The sequence below is a fragment of the Perissodus microlepis genome, chromosome 18 (assembly GCF_051167445.1).
Source record: "Perissodus microlepis isolate ML-2025 ecotype Zambia chromosome 18, ASM5116744v1, whole genome shotgun sequence".
NCBI lineage: Eukaryota > Metazoa > Chordata > Actinopteri > Cichliformes > Cichlidae > Perissodus > Perissodus microlepis.
In genome coordinates, this window is record NC_140478.1 from 30,737,369 (window position 1) to 30,762,489 (window position 25,121).

General features: G+C 41.3%; 1 long non-coding RNA gene across 1 annotated transcript; it reads right to left on the reverse strand.

Annotated features, from left to right (window-relative positions):
- Window positions 1-1,160: 1,160 nt before the first annotated feature.
- On the reverse strand, window positions 1,161-25,121 carry LOC146368545 (uncharacterized). The gene is made up of 3 exons (XR_014797654.1): window positions 24,820-25,121; window positions 5,745-5,821; window positions 1,161-5,654 (listed from the first exon to the last, which is right to left on the reverse strand). It is a non-coding gene; the product is annotated as an uncharacterized LOC146368545 (long non-coding RNA).

Here is a 25,121-nt window from a genome sequence, read left to right on the forward strand (position 1 = left end):
AATAAATGGTAACAATAGCAGTAATAATAAAAAAAATAATATCATTAGTGATAATAATAATACCACCCCAACCTCACTGCTGCTACTACTAGTTCAACTACTGCTTGATAGTAATGAGCAGAGAAGGGCAGTAATGAGTTAAATATTAATGTGTTACTGTAATCGGATTACTTTTTTCAAGTAACAAGTAAAGTAAGGGATTACTGTTGCAAAAAAGTAATTAGATTACTGTTACTTTCCCGTAAGCACGCTGCAGTACTGCGTTACTAAGCTGTGATTTTGTTTGTGAGAGTGTCTCATGACGATGACTAAGTGCGTGCGACGTCCGTGGTAACAGCTGTCTGCAGATCAACAATGGATAATATGGAGTGCAGGAGAGAGTACGACCGTGCAGCCTTTAAAGCGTGGAAGTAATCACATTACTTTGAGTTTAATTCCGTAAAAAGTGACAAAAACATTAGCGTCCGCTGTTCACTGTGTGGGAAGAAAACTTCTTTCTACAGAGAAAAATTCAACTTCAAATCTGAGCAACACCGAGCACGCTGCCACGGGAATGTGACATTCACAGATCCCCCCACTGACATGACCGCTGTGGGCAAACCTCCACCAGCCCCACTCCTGCTAAACAGGTGAAAATAGATTTAAGAGCAACAGGACTCAGTGCTGCTGAATCTTTCATTTAATTTATTTGTGGCTGTGTTTTACTTGCATCTATGTGGCAGAGTGTTAACACAAAACATTATTTTATTTTATTGTATATGATGGATTATGCAGAAAATAGGTTTAAATGTTCGACGAATGTCTTCAAGTCAAAGACCTTCGCATATAATTTAATTTTTGCTTGATACAATGTGCATGAAGTTAAAAGATTAAAACTAATAAAAGAATTTTTAAAAAGAGACTTTTTCATTTGATTTAATTTAATATGATGGATTATGCAGAAAAAATAGAACTGGGCTGAAAGGTCTATTGCTTTATTATGTATTCAGGTTGTGCATCATGTTTTTAAAAAGTAACTAATAACTTTTGAAAATAAGTAATCAGAAAAATAACAGGATTACTTTCTTGGAGAAGTAATTGGTAATTAGTAAGAAATTACTATTTTCAAGTAACTTGACCAACACTAGTAATGAGAATGCTGAAAAGGAGAGGGGGGGGAGGATATTAATGGAAATCTGAATAGAAATAGTAGTAAGGCAGGGGTGTTAGGATGGGAACTATAAGCATTTATGATACTAGGCACTGGGGATGGTGCAAGGGGACCGAGGTTTTTTTGGAGGGGGTGGGGTGAAAAACGTTATGTTTGAAAGAGCAGCAGCCACATTTAAGCGTGGCAGAAATGGTCACAACAGTACTCTGCTCCATATGCAGAACGTGTCCACTGAATAATTCAAATCACTTAAGTCGGCAAGTGCAACAAATGTGCAGAAATTTGTCAGTGCCACAGACAAGTCAATAAAATAAAAAAGGCTGACACAGCACTGATACATGCAGTGCAACAGGAAAAAGGTCGGTACAGCATTTTATGCACATTTGTTCTCATGTAACGTCTCTCTGTACCTGCATACAAAATAAATATGTGCACTGCTGCTTTCCTTGGGCTCGTGGTAAATGATGGGAATAAGATTATTTCTTATGCCAGTATTGAATCTCATTTGTCAGAGCCATTTGCACTCCTCCTCAGGGAGAACTGTGGAGCTAGAAGACAGTGTTCATCTCTCTAACAGCTCATCTCTCTCCGCACTAAAAACACCAAGTGCTAGAAACGTTTACTTCAGTGGACTCTAACACACATGAAGACAATAATAACAACATGAAGAGTAGGCTAATACATGTGTTGAGACATGAAGCGTTTACAGACTGTTATTATGGGCTGTTTTTATGGAAACGGTTTTTCTTGGTGAACTATAAAACAGTGTGTGTTCATTGCCCTGTGGAGGCCTTAGTAATTATATGGAAGCACTGGAAGAAGTCAAGCGGTGCTGCTGAAAAGCCATATAGGGAGGAGGTTGGGGTGGATGAACGGGTCCAAAATTTGTCTGGACTTTAGCAGAAGTCAAGGCTTCAGGCTGGTGCAGTCTAACCCTAACAAACCACTATATTTCACCAAAGACAAGATAGTCGCCTTACCTAGCTAACCTTTAGCATAACATTATCAGATGATAAAGATTTAGTTTTGTATGTTCTTCAGCAAAAATGTGTAGTATATTAACCTGCCACTGATATGTCTCAGTTCAAAATAAGGCATAAAGCATAACAAACTAAATGCAAAACTAAAGGTTTGTTTAAAACGCTCATAAAAACCGTGAAAGTAAGAAAGGTCCAAAAAATAAACTAACCACAAATCAGGGTAGCAGGACATGCAAATGGCACAAAGACAAGAAGCACAATGATGGATTATAGGTGATGGACACAGGAGGGTAAATGACCTGACGAAAACAGAGACAAACGAGCTGAAATTATTTATACACTGAGGACTGAGCAGTAATGAAGTGCTGGAAAACAAAAAAAAGGAATTAAATTACATATGTCGCAGATGGACACGGGTGTATCACTGAGACACACGAAGACAAGTAGAAAAGGTAAACACTAAGAAACACTCAGATACTTAGCCAAAACACTGAGGGTCAGTTACCTTAGTGATGAGTGGAAAATTAAGTGGATGGATGGTTGTACTGAAGGAAGGAAAAAACTGTGATAATCACAGCGACGCTTCTATGGGCCGAGCGTGAGTGGCTCAAAGGCTGGGAAAAACGACCATCACAGCTGTTTAGTATGGAGGTCTGTTTTAACACATTTTGGCTGAAACCTGCTCTAAAAACGTGCTTTCAACTGTTCACATGGGAACAGACCTTATCTGTGTACAGTACAAGTATAAAAAGCAGAGCACTAAATGCTTTTATGTTCTCTTTAACTCCGACTGCTCCCATGTTGCTCTATATTGTTACAGATACTCGGAGCAGTGGTCAGCTATGCCTCGCACAGCTGTTTCTACATAAGTATGGAAAGAAAGACGCATGTGCGCCTTTTCTATATGTGTCCGAGTAACAAAAGAAATCAGATTACACTCGTAGCTTTTCTGATGGATATCCGATTTAACCGAGACGAGGAAAGAGGCCACACAGGTGCCTGGACTTGGGAAGTACTTTCTTTTCTGACCAGTCTGCTGTACCCATCTCCATGTCTATTATTGATATATAATTCACCCTCTCCCCACTGGTGTTTCTGCAGCACAGGGATGTTAGACTATTAAAATTTAAAAAACCTTGCCAGTGAGCAAAACAGTGTACCACCAGATTCTGCAGGATTTGTTATAGCAGACAAGTCTCAAATTACCAGGGAAGGTAAAAACTGCACATTTTCAGGGGCATTCAGGACAAGGACCTTCCACACCATGCATCATTATTTTAAGAGATTATCTTAAGGTCAAGACGAAGATATCATAGGGGACATTTAATAACATCCTTGTGATCATCTCAAAGGGGTAAGACTGCAGATTGACAAACATTAATTGCTTACGTTGGGCCCAAAACTGTCACAGACATAAATTTAATGCAGATATTTCTATAACATTTTGTAGACAATCATATCCAACCAAATCCACAGCCTCGTCAGCTTTAATAAGCATGCATTTTCTTAACTTCTTGCACAAGTTCATAATAATTTTAAGCAGTAAGCAGTGTGAAAATAGCAAATGTTGCTTTTTGGGAGGAGAAAATGAGTTCAACAAGTGCTCCGGCAGCTCATATGCATTTTGTCAAACGGCAGGAGAAATTCAACACAACAGCAGGAAAGCTGTGACACGTTCACTTTGTCAGAGGCGCTTGTCAGCTGAGCCTCCTCCAGCTCCCTGTGTCTTTTTTTATCCCCCCTCTCCTTCCTGCCCAGCGGGGCGTCTGTGCATCCGTCAGGCTCTGTGTGGAAAACAGTGGGACTGGAGCTTTGTGATTGTTATCATTTTCATCTCACCCCCCACCCCACCCCTTCACGTCTCTTGTCCAAGGCCACCTGCTTTTGTTTTTGTTTTTTTCTTTGGTTCTTTTTCTCCCCCCCCCCCTCACAGGGAAGTCAGCGGGCTTCATTGACTGGATTGTCATGGCAACCTGATACTTGGCAATTTATTGCTCTCTAAGAAGACACAGCAGTGCCTCTGAGTCACGTTTGTTAGATATATGCATGTTTACATGGTGCATGTGGGGGTGACATCAGCGCATCGACAGTCTGAAAACCAAAGTCTGCACGATCGAATATTCTGAACCATAAATGGACTGATTCTTGTGTAGAGCATTTCTACTCTTTGTGTACTAAAAATGCTTTATGCAACAACCTTCATTCACCCATTCACACACATTCATACCAGCGCTTGTGTTTTTCTCTGCTCAAGAGCTTTTAATCTAACATTCACGCACATACACACTTTGATGAATGCATCAAAGAGCAACTTGGGGTTCAGGTTCTTGCCCAAGGATACATCGAACCAAGCTTCCAGTTCTTACATGACCGGCTCTACCTCCTGAGCTACAGCCACTCCACTGTTTCAGTTTACGGTATTAACTATAATTACTATGTACACCTTCTCTTCTAACAACATGGTTGATGTTCGGAGCCATTTGGGTCTGATGCCTTTTTAAAGACGTTTCAGTAGGTTACATAGCATCGATATCTGTAGGAAGACAAACATGGTGTACAGAATCTGTGGGCGCGTCTGCCAGTAATAATGTATTTTTAATGGTGAAAATGTGTTCTAGATTTTCATTCTTATAAATCTCTCATGCAGACCACAAACTCACAACACACACAAATTCTAAGTCAAAGACATGGACGTACTTTTGGTTCCTCCAGCAGAGTGGATGGATCTCCACGTTTGATTTACACTGGCTGCCCTTCTTCACGCAAGCCTCCCATTTAGAATATTTAAAGCCAGTTATGGCCTCTTTCTCTCTACCTCAGTAGTGTGTATTCACAAGATATGAAACAAAAATATTCAGAAAAATTAAGCAATAGATGAAACTGTGCAGAAAAAGAACAGTTCTTAAAGCTTTTAGTCATACTGTAAATATGGTGCATGAAGGGAAACAGAAACAATCTATCCTCGTTTTGTGCAAATATCTTGCAGTTATTTAAAATACACCTTTACATGTGGAAAAAGGTTAAAGTCAAATCCAGCTGTTACCTAAAACTCAATTAGTAGCTTAAAAATAGCTGCATTAGGTTTACAGTCCTGTTTATGTAAGCGTGCTTACTCACATACATGGTCAGAGCTTCCAGATGAACGTTTAAGAAGGCAGTTAATGCTGTTTTTCTGCTCTGGTAGCTGCAAACTCTCCCCGCTGAGGACGGCCATCGCAACATTTTTAGAACAAGCAGGGAGAGAGAGCATTCATATTTGGCTCGTTCGCCTCAACAAGCTTCAATTTGTCTTCCACTTAGAGACCAATCGACTCGCTCAGCCCTTCGCCCCTGAGACCCGTGAGCAGCTTGGATTAGAAAATGGAGCTCTGCTAAACAGCCATCTGCAGTGTGTGAGGTCTTCAACTGGGTGTCCAGTACAGCAACACAACACGGGGATGTGACGTGTCAAAAAAAGGTCAAGAGTGGTTCAGAAGCCAACGTCTTCCCTCAGCATTAATGTGGTCGTTCATCGTGGTTTGTGCCTGTTACACACCAAGAAAATGGCAGTTAAAGAATATTTCTGACAGGCTGGGATCACTACTTGAAGAGGGAAAAGTGAAAAATCTGCTTACTTCTTTTGCTCCGAGTTCCACTTCGAAACATGAATTTGCAGAGTTGACAAAGTACAACCCATCCTGACAGTAGTGACCTTTGAAAGTAGCAGAAGTCTCCATATTAGTGCTGTACTGGCATACACTTTTCTATGAAGCGTTCTCTGCTGCAATATATCTCCTCAAAAGTGATGAGCCTTTAATGCTATAGTCAAGACTCCAATTCAAGTTCAAGCACTTTTGAGTCCTTAAAACTAAGATAAAGTGGATGTCGAGTCCAATTCAAGCAAAAAAAGAAGTTAAAATAAATCTATTTTTAAACAGCGCTCCATGGATGCATCCTGGTAAATGAAACACATGATTGTTGTTTCTTTCTTCTGAGAGAAATTTGGGGAAATCACGCAACATCCTGGTGCAAGTTGTAACACCACTACATTCAGATAAATCATCAGTCTGTTTTTTTAATCACTTAAACTAAAATGTTTGAGTAGCTTTCAGTGGACTCGTGTAGAGTGGCTGTAGCTCAGGAGCTAGAGCAGGTCATCTAATTATAAGCTAGGTTCGATCCCTGGTTGCTCCAGTCTACATGCCAAATATCCTTGGGCAAGGTACTAAGTCCAAGTTGGATAGAAAGCACTTACATAGAAAGAGCATAGAAAAAATTGCTTGTGTCAGAGGGCGAATAAAGCAAGTAGTAGAAATTGCTTTGAGTGCTCAGGTAGAGTAGAAAAATGCTATGTATAGGAGTCAGTCCATTTACAAGGTAGTCACATATGATATATTTAACTCTAACTGGGTTTATGGTGTCAGTGTAACGTTCATATATTAAATAATGAACCCAGTTAAAAACTGAAGCAACAAATTAAACAGGAGTCAATAATTTCTGCCAGGATTCCCCCTGCTGGCCATCGTAGAAATTGCAGGCTTAAGGCATTTTGCATTTAGTGTCACGTTTTGGGGTTCAAGGTCCATCTTCTTTGTAAAGTTTGGTGCTGACCTGTGACCATATAATGTGCAAACAGATTATAGAACATGCTAATATGTTAACATTAACCTCTTTATCAGGTTTTAGTCAAGTGCCAAAAACTGCAGTTCCTCTGGTGGCCACATGAGGCTTTAAAAAGCCCTCAAACCTGTGAGTGATGTTATGGTTGCTACAGCCGTCTTTTACATACAGACTCTGGTTTTAGCCTTTTACGGCGTGATTGAGACTTAAATAACAGAAACAAACTGGAAAACAGTGTAGCGATTCGGCTATCTATTGCTATTCCTGGAGTCATGCTGCTAGCGTGGCTGAAAGACAAATGCTGAAAAACTCTGTTTTGTGGCAGGGACACTGTTCAGAGGCAGACCTGTCACATTCTGTTAGGTGTGTGTGTGTGTGTGTGTGTGTGTGTGTGTGTGTGTGTGTGTGTGTGTGTGTGTGTAGAGACTGTTCCTTGGATGTGGGTTGAGCCCTGACAAGCCAAACACCATCACCCCACCATCACTCCCCCCCTTCACCCAGAGCCAGTCTAGCAGCTTGTCCTTCCCGAGGGCCCCGTGTCTGACATGTCAATCCATGTCTGGGTCCTCGCTGGATCATAATCACACACACACACACACACACACACAGAGAGACTTTAAATGTCAAAAATAATCGCTATAAGAACTTAATGCAGTGGCGCACTTAGAAAGCAATCTCATTCTCATCTCAAAGAGGGTGGTTAGGTCTTCATCGGCACTTCAGTGGAATGAGATGTGTCATGTAAACACTTTCTGATTACTTTCTATTTTCAGAACACACATCAACTTAAACTTGCAGATGCAATTGTGCTGCAAAGTCAGGCATCATTGCTCCTCCAGGGTTCAGGAGGAATATAAACAAATAGCACGTGTCTCCGTAGATTAACAGTAAGTCTGAGGTGCTGTTTCACTGTTGGTGAATTTTTTTTTTTCATATTTGTTTTTCATAACAGACTTGTGTCAGCATGTCAAGTATGGACGTATTGCTGAGTCAGGATGTAGTTAACCTAGCTTAGCATGAAGGGAAATTAATTAATGGGCTGGATTTTTTTTCTTCTTATTAACGCAAAATATCTGTGAGCGAGGAACAGTTACAGCACGTAGCCTAGAGTCACATTTTAATAATATTATTCAAATTTTCAGAACATTTCCGAGTCATGTTCACAACAACCAAATCTGACGCCGCTATTCAGCCCAATATTATCACAACAAGTCAATCAGAAGGCAGCAAATCTCATATTTTATTCCATAATGTCTAAAAACTGAGCATAGCAAAAGATCCGGGTCAGGGCGTTAAGTCAAGCCAAGCCACATTTCCATCTGATCTCAGATTACCCAGTCAGGTTAAGGCTCAGCTGATAGCCTTCTACACATTTACACAATTAACAAATCTCATTCATAGGGCACTTTTTAAGCTGCTTTAGCCTGCCTTCATTTATAGGATCCACTTTGAAACACAAGCAGTGCTCTGTGCTCTGCTGGGTGCTGTGGGGAGGGTCCAGATTACTGCACATTGGGAATCCATTTTTGGACTACAGTAGTCTTGACTGAACTTGTGATTAAAAAATAAATGAATCACAAATTTTGTTATTGAAGTCATAGTTCGAGTGAGCAGAAGAGTCGTTTCTCATGAACTGTATAATCAGATTTTGCAGCCAAAGAAGTTACATCCTGCTGGCTGTTAGAAATAGTGAAGGTTTAGTGCGCTTCCCATTAAGACTTAATGAGAACTGTCACAGTTGCCAGTGATCTCAACTCAGTCTGATGAAGACTTAAAACAATCAGCTGAGATGATAAACTTATTATCAAAATGTTTTTGTTTTCTGATGGACTTAGTCGTGAATGAAGTTTGGGTTACCAACACACACGGTCTGGTTTCTTTTTGCTACCACAGGAGTTGCCCCCTGCTGGCCATTAAAAAGAATGCAGGTGTAATGTATTGAAGCTTATGTGGATACAGACTAAGCAGTTGTGTTAACTGCCTGTTTGCTGATTTATTTAATTTATTTTCTGTTTTGTTTTGATAACATAACAGAAAAAAAATCCATCATCCAACCTTAAAATTGTGAAGTCTGGAGAAAACTGTGTGCAGATGATGCTTTTTCACCTTTCAGACAGTTTACGCTTTGGTGACGTAAACCTGAGCAGAGACCTGCTGGAGAAGCACGTATCTGCAGTCACATATCACTTCAGGGATTGGAAGTTTGCAGCATGATGAACGTGTATATTTGCTTTATTGACTGTGGACATGTGATAGTGTTGATGTGTCCTGTTCAACCTGCTGAATTTCAGAGTCGCTCAAAAAGCTCTATTTTCAGTCTGCTTCAATGCAGGAAGCACAAAGATTACAGCATCTTCTCACTTTTGTTCATTATATTTTCATGGGTGTCATGGTTGCTAAGCAACAACAGCAGTATTTCTGAGTCTGAGGAGCAGTGAGAGAAACTACACAGAGGCTGAGTGGGTTTTGATTAAAAAAGAATAAATCTTTGATCTTTTCTTGCTCGGCTTGTCGGAAACACAAGACTCTTAATGTGCATGTGAAATGTTTTTATTAGGCTAGAACTTTCTGCAGCGTCGAAGCTGAACTAATAATAGAGATTGCTCGTGTCACCATGTGCTGGAAGAGTGACAGCAAACAGACCGGCTGAATCTGCTTTTTTCCAGCATAATTAAGTTTAATTAAATTTGACTTGTTCATGGCAAAGAAACGGCAGCGTCAGCCTGTCAGTCAGTTCAGCAATCGGCTTGGGTGGAAATGTCTCCACATTCACTTGATAAAAGACTGTGAACTTTGGTGCAGACATTCGTTGTCCTCAGAGGATAAATGCCAGCGCCTCTAGTGAGCCCCTGACTTTTAAACTTGCAGCACCAGGGTTATAATTTGCATTCGCCCATCACTTCTGCTCATGACAGGGTAAGATTAGTTAGCAATTTCACCTGACCTTTGAGATTCTTTATCTTTACTTTGAGAGCTGAAGGTCCCAATATTCCAGTCTTGCTTTTCGTTTAAAGCTTTTATGTTTTTCTAACCTTTCCAAACTTCTCATTTTATTATTGATTAAAATAATCAGTAGAAAAGTTCCCTCCCCTAGAATAACATTTTCTAAGTATCTGGTCGTGCTAGTGCTGCTCTTTCACCACTCATCAGAGATGCTTGAACTAGGCTAGTAGCATTAGCATTAGCATCCAGGTCCTCCACGAGGACATGAGATTGTAGTCGTGACACAGCTGCTGATGGTTTATGCTCTGCAGACCTACTAAACAAATGATTAATATTGTAAACATGTTAAAAAGCTTTTGGACTGAGCCCCAGGATTGTTTCCTGGGCCCTGAGCCCAGTTTGTTCTTCCAGGACTTTTGCTGTGACGCTGACTTGCCTGCAAACATGAGTCAGAACTGTCCTACTGTGGGCTAATCTGGCTGGCAAGTTTGCAGTTTCAAGTTTCTTTATCAGCTAACAGTCACCACCAGATTCAGGCAGCAGAGCAAAGATGCAGCTATGTGGCTAATTTGCTTGCTTTCGCAGGTAAAATACTATCTGAGGAAAGCATAGTTAGCTACTTTACTAAATTAATGAATTACTTATTGGTTTCTGAGGCATGCATGTTTGTCATCTTTGTTACATTTTATAAAACAAAGGAGAACCATATGGTGAGAGAGAGTGGGGTGGTTGTGCTAACACATTAGCTCATGAGCACATGGTTTCACAGTCTGATGAATAAGCCTCCTTTTTAAAACAGGGTATGACCAAGATTTACAAAATAGACTCTGTTTTTTTATTCAGTATGACTTCAAATGAAGGTGTGAGTGGTTTAAAATAAAAGTGTCAAAGCATAAAGCTCTTTTTATTGTAGACTTTGTAGCAAAAAGCTTCATCATGTTCAAGAAAACCGTGTTGTTATTACGTAATTCCAATCAGGTACAGCACAGTCACATTACACATGACGTGCTCACAGCAGTGAAAAAGAAACTAAACTTTTTAGCTTTATTACTAAACTTCCAAGTTCTCTATATGGTTCATCTAAATCGGGCTTTGATGTTGTAGTGTCACTACTGTAGATGCCCACCTGTCACACTGGATTCATTCTTATTTTCAGCCCTTATCTGACCCAGTTTGCCCACTGTGATCAATAAAGTTCATTTTACTGTATCTTATCTTTGATCTGAGCCCGTATCAGCTGCACCGTGATTGGCGCTATGTATTTAAGATCAAATCGATGTGAGGCTAAATGGGGTCTCATTTGTGTTGTAAAGCTGAACATATTGGACAGATCAGACAAGAAGAATCTATACACTAAAATGCTGGACTACTGCAGAGTTTAAGGCTTCACTGGCTATCATTAAATGCAAGCTGATCTAAGTACTTTTCCCACTTTCTGTTCAGTCAGATCAGATTAAGTGGGGTCACGTATATTCCCAGAGACACAAAACCAAAAGTTACAAGAGCAACAGGAAAGGAGTGGAGACAGTGCATTCCTCTCTCTGGAAGAAACAGCAGAGAATACAACTTTATTTAGTTTCATTTATTTATTCATCAGCAGTCATAAACAATCAGTGGCAGGCAGAACAGGAAGCTCGATAAATTTGTCTTTGCCTTCAGCTGCTAAATAATAAAAGTACAATTAAATAAAACAGCAAATCTCAGCATTCGACAAAACGAAATTAAGAGATTTTATGTTATTCTTGTTCAAAAAGATTAACAGTTTTTAAAAAAATATACTAAACGTGTGTCTAGAAGCAGGTTTTTACACTAGGTAGCCATCCCAGCCTCAGGCACGCACTTGGGCAGATATCTTCAATAACTTTCATTTTAAGAACCCGGGCTTAGACAGTTCAGTCATATCAAATTTTAGACCCATCTCTAAGCTTCCCTTTCTTAGTAAGATTCTGGAAAGGATTGTTTATACTTGTCTGTGAAGGTTCTCAGTCATCCAGGTCATCATAGTCAAAGGAGCTTGCAAAGAAAAGCTTCTGGACTTCTTTAAGTTACTTGAAGACGTTTCACCTCTCATCCGAGAAGCTTCTTCAGTTCTAAGGTCAAATGGTGGAGAGTCCCAGATATAAACCTAGTGGGAGTTTCCCCCCACAGAGGGACAAAAGGACCCCCTGATGATCCTCTAATCGCCTGAGCCAAGGTGTGAAACTGGGTGTGGGTCACCCGAAACTCTGGCTGATTGGGACCCACACCCAGTTACTCTCCACCATTTGACCTTAGAACTGAAGAAGCTTCTCGGATGAGAGGTGAAACGTCTTCAAGTAACTTAAAGAAGTCCAGACGCTTTTCTTTGCAAGCTCCTTTGACGATTGTTTATACTCAGTTGATGGACTACTTGAATGACTCTAAATTGTCAGAAATCTTTCAGTCCGGCTTTAAGCCATTCCACAGTACGGAGACCGCCCTCGTAAAAGTTATGAATGATATCCTGATAGCGACAGACCATCGTAAATATGCAGTGCTGGTCTTGTTGGACATGACCGCTGCACACAGTGGATCACGATTTGCTGATCTCCCGCTTACAGCACTGTGTGGGAATTTCTGGTTCGGCACTTTTGTGGTTAAAGTCCTATCTCCTAAATAGGACCTTTTGTGTTAAGTTGGGGTCGGCTTCATCCTCTGTGGCCCCTCTGCTTTGGGGTGTGCCACAGGGATCTATTCTTGGGCCGTTATTGTTTTCACTGTACCTTTTGCCGATTTTCGCGCGATTTTCCGGAAACATAAAGTGCCATTCCATCTATACGCAGATGACTGCCAGCTCTACTTACCTTTTAGTCATTCTGATAGTCTCCCAACTCGACCTCTGCTTGACTGCCTTACTGATGTCAAAGCATGGATGGCAAAAAACTTTTTACATTTTAATGATCGGAAGACAGAAGCAATTTTATTTGGCCCAAATCGTTCTTCTCATACTCCAGATGTTGATCTTGCAGCTTTGACTTCCCAACTAAAGAGTTCGATCACAAATCTTGGATTTAAAATTGATTCTGCACTTACCTTTGATGACCATGTAAATGGGGTGGTAAAATCAGCATTTTATCACCTCAGACGTTTATCAAAGGTTAAGCCCTTTCTTTCCAAGCGTGACTTGGAAAGTGTTATTCATGCCTTTATTACCTCACGTTTAGATTATTGTAATTCTCTTTTAATAGGGGTTGGGCAGGGCACTTTGTCACGCTTGCAATTAGTGCAAAATGCTGCGGCACGATTTTTAACTGGCAGAAGAAAATTTGATCACATCACTCCGATTTTGGCCTCTCTACACTGGCTTCCAATTGAATTCAGGATCCGTTTTAAAGTCCTTTTATTGGTTTTTAAATCTCTAAGTGGTCTGGCACCTGTTTATTTGTCTGACTTGTTGAAGCCCCACGTCCCCACTCGTTCCCTTCGGTCAGCTGAGCAGTTGCTGCTTTCGGTCCCAAAGTCACGGCTGAAACTTAGAGGAGACCGAGCGTTCTCTGTTGCTGCGCCGATGCTTTGGAATAACCTTCCTCTCATACATTTAAATCAAGTGTTTGGAAAACTGTACTTCTAAAAGTACTTGCACCGTGTTCACTCAGTCATGAGCTCATCTAACATGAATCAAATGGCTAAATTCTCCCCTCAGCATGCAGTCAAGTTCTATAGCGTCTTGCTAATGACCGACTAATTGCATTCAGGTGTGTTGCAGCAGGAACACCAGCCCTCAAGGATTGAAGTTTGACACTCCTGGTCCAGATGAACAGAATCACCCTTTAGGGTTTCCTTACCTGGATGATTGAGCATGCATGCAGACTGTTTTATTAGAGCTTGTTTTTAATGCATTTTTGTAGCCTTTATCAGGGTACTTCTGTAGTACCCTGATAAAGTCTAAGTCTATCTCAGCCGTAACAAAAACTTCCTACACTAGATTCGCTGAGGCTCTAATTTATTGTTTCTTTTCATTTCCCTCTGCTGTACATTGTTTTCAGATGCTTTCCGTCCCTACAGAGCAAGACTGAAGGTGCTGCTAAATTATTTCCTTTTTTTTTGTAAAGAAAGGCAGCACGTGTCCTTTGAATCATCCGGCCCTCGCTCTCCTGAATTATAGATAGTTAAGCTCAGTGATTACAGCAGATTGCCATGCAATTGCCTGTGTCAGTCAACCGGAGCACCATCGACTGTCCTAGATTCACAAATTCTCCCTCGAGTGTCTCTCCTGGGATGCAGGGTGCTGCTCTTCCCCGACTGCTTCTGTTTAAGAGGTTTATGGGCTGAGAAGTGACAGAAATTCAAAGAGTGAAACTATTTTCAGCACTTTTCAACTCGACTGGTATGATGATACGCCGCGGTGGGATTGTTGTCACAAAATCTTAAGTAGAAGTTATTTTTGGTATCATATTAATAGGGTTGCTGTGTTGTTTTTGTCTGCCACAGAGAGAGAAGGAAAAGAGTAAAGTGGAGACAAAAAGTGATTTCAGGTAAACGTCTTTGAGTAAAAGTTTCTAATCTCTCTGCTCAGTAAAACGATAATCTGCAGTGTAACGAGATGATATCCAGGCATTGATGTGGAAGTAATCCACTCGTATAACCCCCGAAGAAACCCACCCAGGTGGATTTTGGATTTATATTGCTAAACTAAAATCACCATTTTTCCAGTGGGCAGAGAAAGCAATAAGCTTCAATCACAAAGAAAAACTCAGTCCTGAGCTTTGTGTTGTTTCTCTGTTGTGCATCCCTCCTGATCACAGCTCGGGACCCCGCACACTGGGGGCTGTATGCATTTCAAAGAGAGTATATCATGAGATAGAATCGCGTGTGGATGCCGAATCGTAAAATGGGAAATCAAACATTGATGAGTGAGTCATTAATAATTGAGAGAGGCAGCGTAGCGATCTGTTTGTGAGTAGGAGTTAAAAGAGTGACTAGCAGTCCAACATGAGGGTCTGCTAAGACGGGTAGAGGGTGGATGATTTCAGGCTATCCCAGATGAAAGTTGACAAAAGACTATGACACATGTAGCACTTTCTCAGAGTCCTGCGTGTACTGTGGGTCATGTGTGACACACAATAATATGTGGACACAGCTGTGATTCAAGCATGCTCGCTCTCCTGTTTCACAGGTCATAAGCATCAAACGGATAAACACGGTGACATTTGTGCCGCGTTGTTTCAGGCTGTGGTTATGATGTGCAGTGTAATTACCTCAGCTACTGAAGCTCTGCCACACTAAATAAGTACACTGTAGTACGTGTGTGTGATGGAGGACACTGTTGTTTTATGTATAAATAAATAAATGTAGCTATCTGCCCATATAAAAACATATAAATGTTCTTCCTTCAGGATTCTTCCTTCATACTAAGATATTAATATGATAAATGGTAAATGGCCTGTATTTGTATAGCGCTTTTACTAGTCCCTAAGGACCCCAAAGCGCTTTACATATATCCAGTCATCCACCCATTCACACACCCATTCACACACCCATTCACACACACATTCACACACACATTCACACACTGGTGATGGCAGCTACATTGTAGCTACAGCCACCCTGGGGCGCACTGACAGAGGCGAGGCTGCCGGACACTGGCGCCACCGGGCCCTCTGACCACCACCAGTAGGCAACGGGTGAAGTGTCTCGCCCAAGACATATTTAAATTATTTTTTAAATGGAAAAATGTGTGTTTTTCATTTGTTTATTTATTTTAACTGAGCATTTCTTCTTCTCTCACCTCTTTTCACTCTCTGTGTGTTTATACACCCCTCTGCATTAAATCATTGTTATTCATCTGGGGCTGTCTTCCACATTGTGCCCTGTTCTACTCCCCTCACCCCCTCAATTAGTTGCTGTAGATGGCTAACAATGCCAAATGTTTTCTTCCTGTTAAAAGGGATTTTTTCCTTCCCACTGTCACCAAGTGCTTGCTGATAGGGGTTTATCTGATGGTTGGGGTTTTCATTCTCTCTTACCTTACAGTATAAAGCACCTTTGAAATGTATACAGTCCCGAATGCACAGGGTCCCGCTGAAGTTTACTGACAAAAGAAGCAGAGCTGTTTGTGTTTGTGTGAAGAAATTCTGGAAAGACTAACCCGGGGAACAGCATTATGTTTCCTCTGCTCATTATTTCTTCTGTTTTACAGCGTTGTAATCCATCTTTACTCCAACTGTTACACAAACATGCAGTTAAACTTGATATTTTACTTCTGTTGTAGCTAATGTTACACTCTGGGGCTTGCAATAAATGTGTAAGATTGCCAACTTGCAGAGTCTCATTTACACTAGAGTGACAATGACAAATATGGCAACTTACAGAGCACCACAAGTACTCAGAAGGTGTATTTATAATGGCACAGAGGTTCTCCTCAGGCAGGGGTCGGCAACCTGCGGCTCCGGACGCATGCGGCTCTTTAGTCCTTGCAGTGCGGCTCCACATGGTTAATAAATTAGAAGTATTTAGCTGAAGTGTGTTTTATTTATGTTAGTTCTTTTTTAACTTGTAGTTCTAAATTGGAAGATTATTGTGATGTTGAAATATAAAAATAAAATTATATCCTATTATTTTTTCATCGCTCAAAATAAGCGTCACACTCGCGGAAGCCGGTGTACCCGCCGAAACGCCGTGCATTTATCGAGACTTTCAACCCCAGGTAGGACAATTATGGATCTTCGGATCCACATTATGTCAGCAGCTCCACCGTGAACTATGTTAAAAACAAACACCGCTCACGCCTCACAGACGACAGCTTACAGTCCTGCGTAAAGATGAAAGTGACTTCGTACAACCCCGATCTGCAGACGCTGTGTGCAGAGGTTCAGGAGCAGAAGTCCCATTGTAAACATATCACGGCAGACCCGACGCTGCAGACCACGCCCCGCCACACACATTAACCAGGTAAAATACATATTTAGGCAGAATTTTGCAAATATCTATTTTTCATCTTTTAGCAGCATAGAGCTTTTTTTCCAATTATTTTTTAAAAGTCAGGTCAAGGCTCCAAAAGCCCAAAGGCGATATGAGGGGGGCGGCTCACAGCAGTTTTTGTTTGCTGGATCATTTTAGTTCAGCTGGGTGTCTTTGCTTTTGTTATATTTCTTTAAGAGTTCAAAATGTGTTAATTACATAAATAAAATGTAATTTTCTCTGTAGCACTTCATGGATTTCATAAGCAACAAACCTTAGTTGTTCACACAAAGCATAAAGATAAAAAACAGTATATACAGTGTTATCTTCATTTTAAATGTCATAAAGTATTTGCGGCTCCCAGTGTTTTCTTTTGGGTGGAAACCGGCTCCAAATGGCTCTTTGGGTCCTAAAGGTTGATGACCCCTGTCCTCAGGGTCCACCAGCTGGAAGAAGAGGAAGGACCACCAACTGATTTCAGCAGACAGAATCTAGGCAAGCCATTCCACTTCTTAATGATCCCACTATGACGAAATTGGCTTCAGTTTAGTCAAAGGCACAAGAGGAGGTGCTCAGAAGCCAGTTCTCATTTATTAGGACTGAATGGAGTTAAATGGCTGAAATAAGTGAAATAAAATGTCATTATTCTTACAGGGAAACATGTTTTTTCCTATAAAACTGACGATGCTTGTCGATTGGTCAGTTAAGGATTTATGACAGGATGCTCTTTGACTCCAAATGTCTGTCTTAATTCGACATTAAGAGTGTATTTAAATCCCAGCAGAAGCTTTCATGTGTGTAAGTGGTGTCATCAGGAGGCTGCTGCGCCATGCCTGAAATCAAAATGGCGGATGCTTCAAAGTGACGCTGTGAATACACAAATACAGAAAAGCCAGATTTCGATGCTGTTGGCTCAACAAGTTGCAAATGTTCAAAAATTTTACTTTCCAGTTTTTATTTCTGCTATTTCTCCAACTTTCCATCCATCCACTCATTTTATAACCCCTTCAGGGTCACCAGGGTGAGGATGTGGGGGTGGGAATCTGACACTGGGGGGTGGGGCACACCCTGGACAGACAGAAAATCATTTGTGGTCACAGTCACGCCTACAAGAGATGTAGAACAATCAGGTAACCTAGCATACGTGTTCTTGGAGCGTGGGGGGAAACCAGAGTGCTGTACAGAATGCAAAGTAGGAAAATAGAAAAAGTGTGTAATACGTCCACTGTGTGTGGTGCTACGTTTGGTGTTTTAGCTCTGCCAGTAAGGATGCATTAACATTTTGGATATTCTGCATCCACGGCTGGTTCATACTCATATTTTTGCCATTTTATTTTTAGACACCGAGTCCCTTAAAACTTGATCTTCACACCTCTGAGATCTGAAGCGATTGGCCAATGGGACAACCAGAAACAAGAAAGCTTCCAAAAATCTTTTCCCTCATCTGGGCATCTGCACCCTCACTGGTTTTCCAGCTTCTGAAGATTCAACATCTCACTACAGCTACATAATTTAAAACATTCAATATTAAAACCAGTAGTAGCATGACCTTAAAAAACCCCACAATCCACAAGAGGCATTTTTATGGTGTGTGAACATTTACCTCAGAGCCACTGCTATACTGCTACATTTGCCGTCTTGATCCTTTACAGGATTTAATGCAGGATTTGCAGTTAACGCCTCCTGTACAGAGAATTACTGACTTTGCCAGCTATACTGAATACTGATGTGAACTCTGGATGCCCCCAGTCTGCAAAGCAGGACATGAACTCTGATCAAACCCCAACATTCATCATGTTCAGGAAAAAAATACTGGATTTGTCATTTTATCAGCAAGATGTGAATCTGATGCTTAATGAAACTACATCTGCACTCTGGACAGCATGGTAATGAAAAAGAGGCATTTCACAGTGAGAATGGTGACGTCTGGAAAAGACTCGAGACAGCAAAGAGTTCAAGTTTCTGTATCTGGTTCTGTTTTGTTAAAGACTAAAAATGTTGCAGTTGCCACTCTGACAGTTTTGCCAACACAGACGGACGTCTTCACTGTGTTAGTGCAAATAACTGTATAGCCTGCCATGTGGCATAGCACCTAACTTAGTAGTATTCTATCAGTCTGTTACTAATTTGTATTTATAGAAACATGAATGAGTGCATTTAGCTCCACAGCTACCAAATCCCCAGCACAAACGAAAACCTCTGGAAGGTTTTGAAGCGATTGTGCTGTAAGTCTGTAGATTCAGACAGCTGCTGTCTCATTCTGCAGGAAAAAAGTCTTCTGACAGAAACTCCACAGATCATCTTCCTCCCTCCTTTTCCCTCACTCCGTCCTCCCAGACTCACAAACCTCATTATGCACATTATGCTGAGCGCAGATCTGCACAATCCCACAGACATGTTTAATGGGTGTTGTTTCCCCTTGTTTTTCTAGTTTGTCTCTTTTCTTTTGTCCTCACTGACCCATTTGAGCACTTCCAGGTACCTCCGTGGCCCAGCGAGACTCGATGATGGGGCTCGGGGGCTTGTTGCCTAGCAACAGGCAGCAAGCTGGCTTGTGTGGCAGTAGTGGCTTTATGTAACAGTGGGTTTGATGGTTGAATGTAGGGCGCTCAGTCTCCGGGGGGGAAGTGTAGGGACGTGTGTGTGTGTGTGTGTGTGTTTGGTCAGCAACCCCCCCCCACCGCTTACATACACACCACCATTACCACCACCATGTACACACACACGGAGGGGATGGCGAGCAATCCAAAAGGATACCCAGCGTGAATAAACTGACAGCCCCGCTCTCTGGATATAAATTTGATTTGATGTTGTGATGAAATGTCTGATTCTATTTTACCTTTGCAGGATGTTTATCATACATGAAGTTGTACATGTATATGTATATTACTTTACCTAAAAAGGTCACAAATTGCTGTATCCCTCTGGTGCAATACACATTAATCATCATCATCATCACTGCAAACGTGCCGGTGTTAGCCAAATGCCAAATTTTTCCCACTGCTGTCCGCTGGCCAGATGTTAAAATAACCTTTAAAAACAACGATTAAGCATACCAACATTTTGAGCAAAGGCGAAAGCAAGCAGCAGAAACAAAGGAGGAAAAGACATGAAAGGTGAAAGATAGACTATGCAAACAACTGATGAAAGACTCTGTACAACAGGCAGTTAAATCCTGTAAGACGGGGAATGATGTAAAGCCAGAGCAGACAGACACTCAGCGAGCAAGGCGGGATAAAGAAAAAACTGTATATAAAAGATGGATGTTACTACCATAATGTCACTGCTTTCTGAAGAATCCATTCGAAGCCTCAGCATTAGCGTTTTTGGCCATGTTGCTTTTTTAGAGCTGGTGTTATCAGCTCATGCTAGCAAGAGTGGTTAGCAAGTCTCAAAAACTAATCTGTGCTAACTAACATGCTAATTGCAAATGAAATACTGGAATTTCTCTCACCAGTACTGGTGCACATTTTTTGATGGACTATTAGAATTCCCAGTATAGTTTTATTAGGAGACTGATTCAAATTAGAGGAGGTAAAAAAAAAAAAGATTAAACCCACAGTAAATCCGGAGAACCCACTAAAAAGGTTGTTGCATTAGCCGAGTCTGCTGGATTATGCTGTGGGGTACGAACAGAGAGGGCGCTGTTTGTCATGAACACAAAAACATCAAAGCTAAAAACATTTTTCATCCTACTGTGGTGTTTTTGAACGTTGGCTTTGTACACTAGTCGCGTGTAGTTCTTGGTTTCTGTGCTCTTTAATCAGCACATTGTACATCTGTGTTGTGTGTCATTGTTTGAGTCCACACCAACATGCTTTTACACATGCCATGTGTGTGTGTCAGCCTGTGTGTGCTCGCTCCTCTCCCTCGCCTGCTGGCCAGATGGCAGACGGCTCCTTGTGGTCAGCTGAGGAGCATCACTGGCGGCAGTTGCCATAGTGTAAGTGACGTCTGATTTATATTCAGCTAGTTTGACTTTTTTCTTAAATCACAGGGACCATCTGATGCAGAAAAGCTGAGCTGATCTAAACCGTTTCTGCATTAATGCATGTGCGTTCGCAGGGGTCTTTATTTCTGTCCTGGTTTAACAGAAAGGATGGAGCGTGTTTGGGTTCATGTGGGCTGAAAGGAGAGTTTTATTAACTGTGAATAAATGCTCGTCTCAGGACTCTGTTTCAACTTGGCTGCTTCATTTGGTGTGGACAACGGGCTCTGAGGTAATAATGTGAGCTCAGCTGCGATGCCACAGGCAGACTGTGTGTGTGTGTGTGTGTGTGTGTGTGTGTGTGTGTGTGTGTGTGTGTGTGTACACGTTAGTAAAACAATATTTTACATAAAACAGTGAAAGGCCATGCCCATGACAGCTGCAGCAGCTCGTTCAGGGAGCAAAATTGAGAAAATTAAACATTTTCACTCACATTCCTGATGACCAAAGAAAAACAGGTTTGGACAGGGACATTGTATGGTAGCCAGTTTAGGCCAAACAGCAACCCTCAGGGATGAAAATAAAGCAGCCAGTGTGGAAGTGTGAAGAACTGCAGTTCCTCTAATGTCCACTTGAGGCTCGCTCCAAAAGCAAGTCCCTAAAGAGAAACCTCTAACTTTACAAAAGAAATAAACACGCTCACATAAAAAAAGTTTATAGTTAATTTCCTCCTTAGTTATTTTTTCTTTAATAACTAATCCATTTGTTTTTTGTTAAAGAAAGATGAAAGATTGACATAACTACTGTGACATCACTTCTTGGTGACATTGTTTTCACTGTCACCATCTTGATTACGTGACTGACAAGTAATTAGCCAGTGACTAGCTACATACCACAGAAAGCCCTTTACTTAGAAATATAGTATGACTTTAAAAATAAGAAAAGGCAAAGTGTTTACAGAGGCCAAGACAGAAAGCTAACAGCTATTGCCATCTGGTGGCTTTCAGAGAAATTGCCGGTTTAAAGCAGTGTGTCAGTGGTTCTGGGTCATTCGACCGGGCATTTTGAGTTTGCAATGTTTTTCTGATTTCTTTGTAAAGCGTTATTTTTGTCATTTAGTTTAGTCGTTGGTTTTCATGTGAGTTAATATTACTCCCAGCCCGTGTGTTCTTATCGCCGTGTCAGTCCCAGTTTTCTGTCCGAGTCTATCGTGTCTTCTGTGTCGCGTCGTTGTTGTGTTATGCTTTCATGTGTGCTCTCTCGTGTTCCCCCGCTCCCTCTCTTGTCTGACTTTCCTCCGGTGTCAAGCTCATGTGTTAGTCTTCGTCTCAGTGGCTCCTGTTTTATTTTGATAGTGTCATGGTCCATGTTCAGTGTTTTTAGTTTTACCTCGTTCAGTTGTATCAGCTGCGTTCCCCGTGTGTTTCCACTTCCCTCGTAACTCTGTGTATTTAAGTCTCTGTCTTCCTTTGTTCATCGGCAGGTCGTCTGCTCGTCTCTCCGTGTTCATGGTTTGTAGGTTTTCCCATGGTAGGTTTTTTAGATCTTTGATTAGTTTTTCCCCAGTTTAGGTTTTAGGTTAGTATACCTCTGTGTTCTTTCGCCTTTGTTTCACATGTTTTTTCGACCTAATTCCTGCCTCAAGAAGACCCAAACGCAGACGCTCAAATAAATGCAGGGTCTGCAGCCGCAGACCCGCGACAATTAGCTTGATGACCCGGAAGCTTCATTCACATTTTTTGTGGTCTGTGGTTAAAGATTAAAGTTAAAGGTGGTGTAGCTCCATCCAGTCTAAAACGGTTATGAAGCATATTATTGAAGTACATTATTTTGTTGTTAAATGCATGTACAGTGATGTGATATGAGAGAGAGTACATTATCAATGTTGGTATTAAGTGTATGTGCAATGGGCGTGTAGAGCTGTGTGTAGCTTTCCGACCCAGGACGCTGTAGTCTTTGTTCTTGTTAGATATCGGTTACCTGCCCAGAAATTTTGAAGACAACGACCAACATCATCATTTATTCAACAATTATGTTCATCTGATGAACAACATTGACTCTTTGAGATCTGTGTTTGGAGAGAAAAGTAAAAAATAATTTTTACTTTTTCCGCTGCTCTCCCATCTTTCCATTAAAACAGTACTTTGGGGGACCACGAGAGCTCACCTATAGTTGTGCAGGTAACCTCTACACCAAGGCTACTGCAGGGACCTGGGTTGGAGTCCATCTCCAATTCATAAAAGATTTTAAAAAAAGATTTAAAAAAATTAATAACAGACCGTCAGTGCAGTCCTGATTATGGGTTATCATGTTGTGTGCTCTTTAAACACCTCGTGTACCACGTGAAGCCAAGCTGGAGTGTTTTTCCTCTGGAACAGTTTGTTCACACTAAAGTATCAGCTGGAATTTTAACCAGTCAGTATCGACTAAAGCCAACAGGAACGTAGATTTTAGTACCATGGGGGTTGTGTTTGGTCGAGACCTCTGAGAGCTGAAAACAGGCTAAAACTCGAAAAGGAGGTCCGCTCTTGTTTTGACCTCTGACCCCCTGAAGCTAAAGCCGCCTGGATAATGAAATCCGTTATCCATCCATTAGCCGCTGTATCGAAGTCTGATGTTCTTGTTCACAGCTAATTAATTTACTGTCATAACTCTGACTTTTATTTTCCTTGGAGTTTCTTTTGATGAAAAAAAAAATCTGCTTTTTGATGTAGTCTGGAACATCAAACTCCTGCCTTAGGCAATCAAATTTTCCTCAAGTGTTTCTTATTTTTAATATTCAGAAACAATAACAACTCCCAACAGCAGGCAGGGAAACACCACGTGTCCGCCTGTGCTGTTACTGGTATATTTTAGGCAAAATAACGGTTATGATTTGATCAGCTGCTTCACTGAGGATCAAATTGGAAACAACCTGATGCTAAATCAGTAACAACCAATTTGTAATTGAATGCTGAGGTGTTCTGAAAATATGTAAATCCAGTTCATGACAGCAGACTTGCTTGAAGCTGTTGATCTGCTCTCACCACTTCATTTTTTTTAATATAAACACTGATTAATCATTAATGTTATAATTTGTGCCATACATTGGTTCAAGAAGTAATCAGGGATAGCCTCAGAGAGAAACTGGTCATTGTGCAGTTTGAGATTTATTCAATAATTATAAGGATTCAATATTGTATTCATACAATATTGATATAAAAAGTGAGTACCCACCTTTTGCTTGAGGAATTTGTCAGGGGAATTTAGGAAGCAGACATATAAACACACAGCTACAACAGCAGTAATCATGCACACACTCCAGTATGGTTAAAGATCGGATACAATAACATCAACTAAGAGGCATCCAGGGAGGATCCTAGTTAGATGCCCGAAAAACCTCAACTAGCTTCCTTTGATATGGAGGAATAACAGCTCTGCTCTGCACCCTCTCAGATGGCAGCGCTCCTCACTCCTCTCTAACGCTGAGCCCAGACGACCTTTAGAGGAAACACATTTCTGCTGCTTGTATCTGCAGTCTCGTTCTTTTGGCCAGAGCAGTTGACCACAGGTGAAGGAGGGAATATAAACAGACCTGAAAATCAACAGGTTTGCTTTCACACTCAGTTTTTTTTCATCATGACAGAACGGGACAGCATCTGCATCTCTGCAGAAGCAGCACCAGTCCATCTGGGAGTCGATCTCCCACTCGCTCCTTCCCTCTTTCACTCCTGAACAGAACCCGGGATACTTGAGGCAGCAGCTCATTCTTATTCCAGAGTGGACACACCACATTTTTCTGAGGGGGAACCGTGGCGTCAGAACTGTGCACAAGGAACCACAACTTCAAGTCAAAGACCCATCTAATCCCAAGGCCTAAAAAATAATTCGCATTTTAAATTATTACAATTTAAGTGACTTAAGCGGATTGTAAAGACATTTTAATGCCTGTGTTAATACACTATGATACCTTTGCGCAGCACTAAAAATATGAGAGATTAATAACATCACCTCATTGAGCATCAAGTGGGCCAAACTGGACACTTTGGAGGGCTGCTTCTAGTCCCTGAACCACATCTTTGTCACCCCCATTTATCTTGACATCCAGCTCTTGCAACAAACTTGTGTACACACACACACACACACACACACACACACACACACATACACTTCACTGTGCCCCTGTCACCATAGCAACTCCATTCTCCACATCTCTGCTTCTCCCCTTGTTCCCTCCTCCTCCTCCTCCTTCATGTCAAACAGAAAATCCATACGGGGGAGGGAAATGAGAGAAACAATCAATCAATTTGTCCCGAACTCACCGCTCTCGTGTTCGTCACTGTCGTGGTGACCAGATGCTCCGAGTCGTTCCCGTTTGATTTAACAATCCATTCCTCGGCGATGTCTCTGTGGCAACACTCATTTGTGGCAGAGAGAGTGGGAAAGGAGATTTCATGATGCAACGATTTTTTATCATCTAAGATGATTAAAACAGTTTATTAGTTTCCGTGCTGTCGCCGTAATGAATCTGCTGATTCTCCTGAAGCAGTTTGTGGGTGAATATTACACCAAATTAAGCTGCATGGCTTCAGCTGCTATCATCACCTTTCAGTCGTGATGCTGC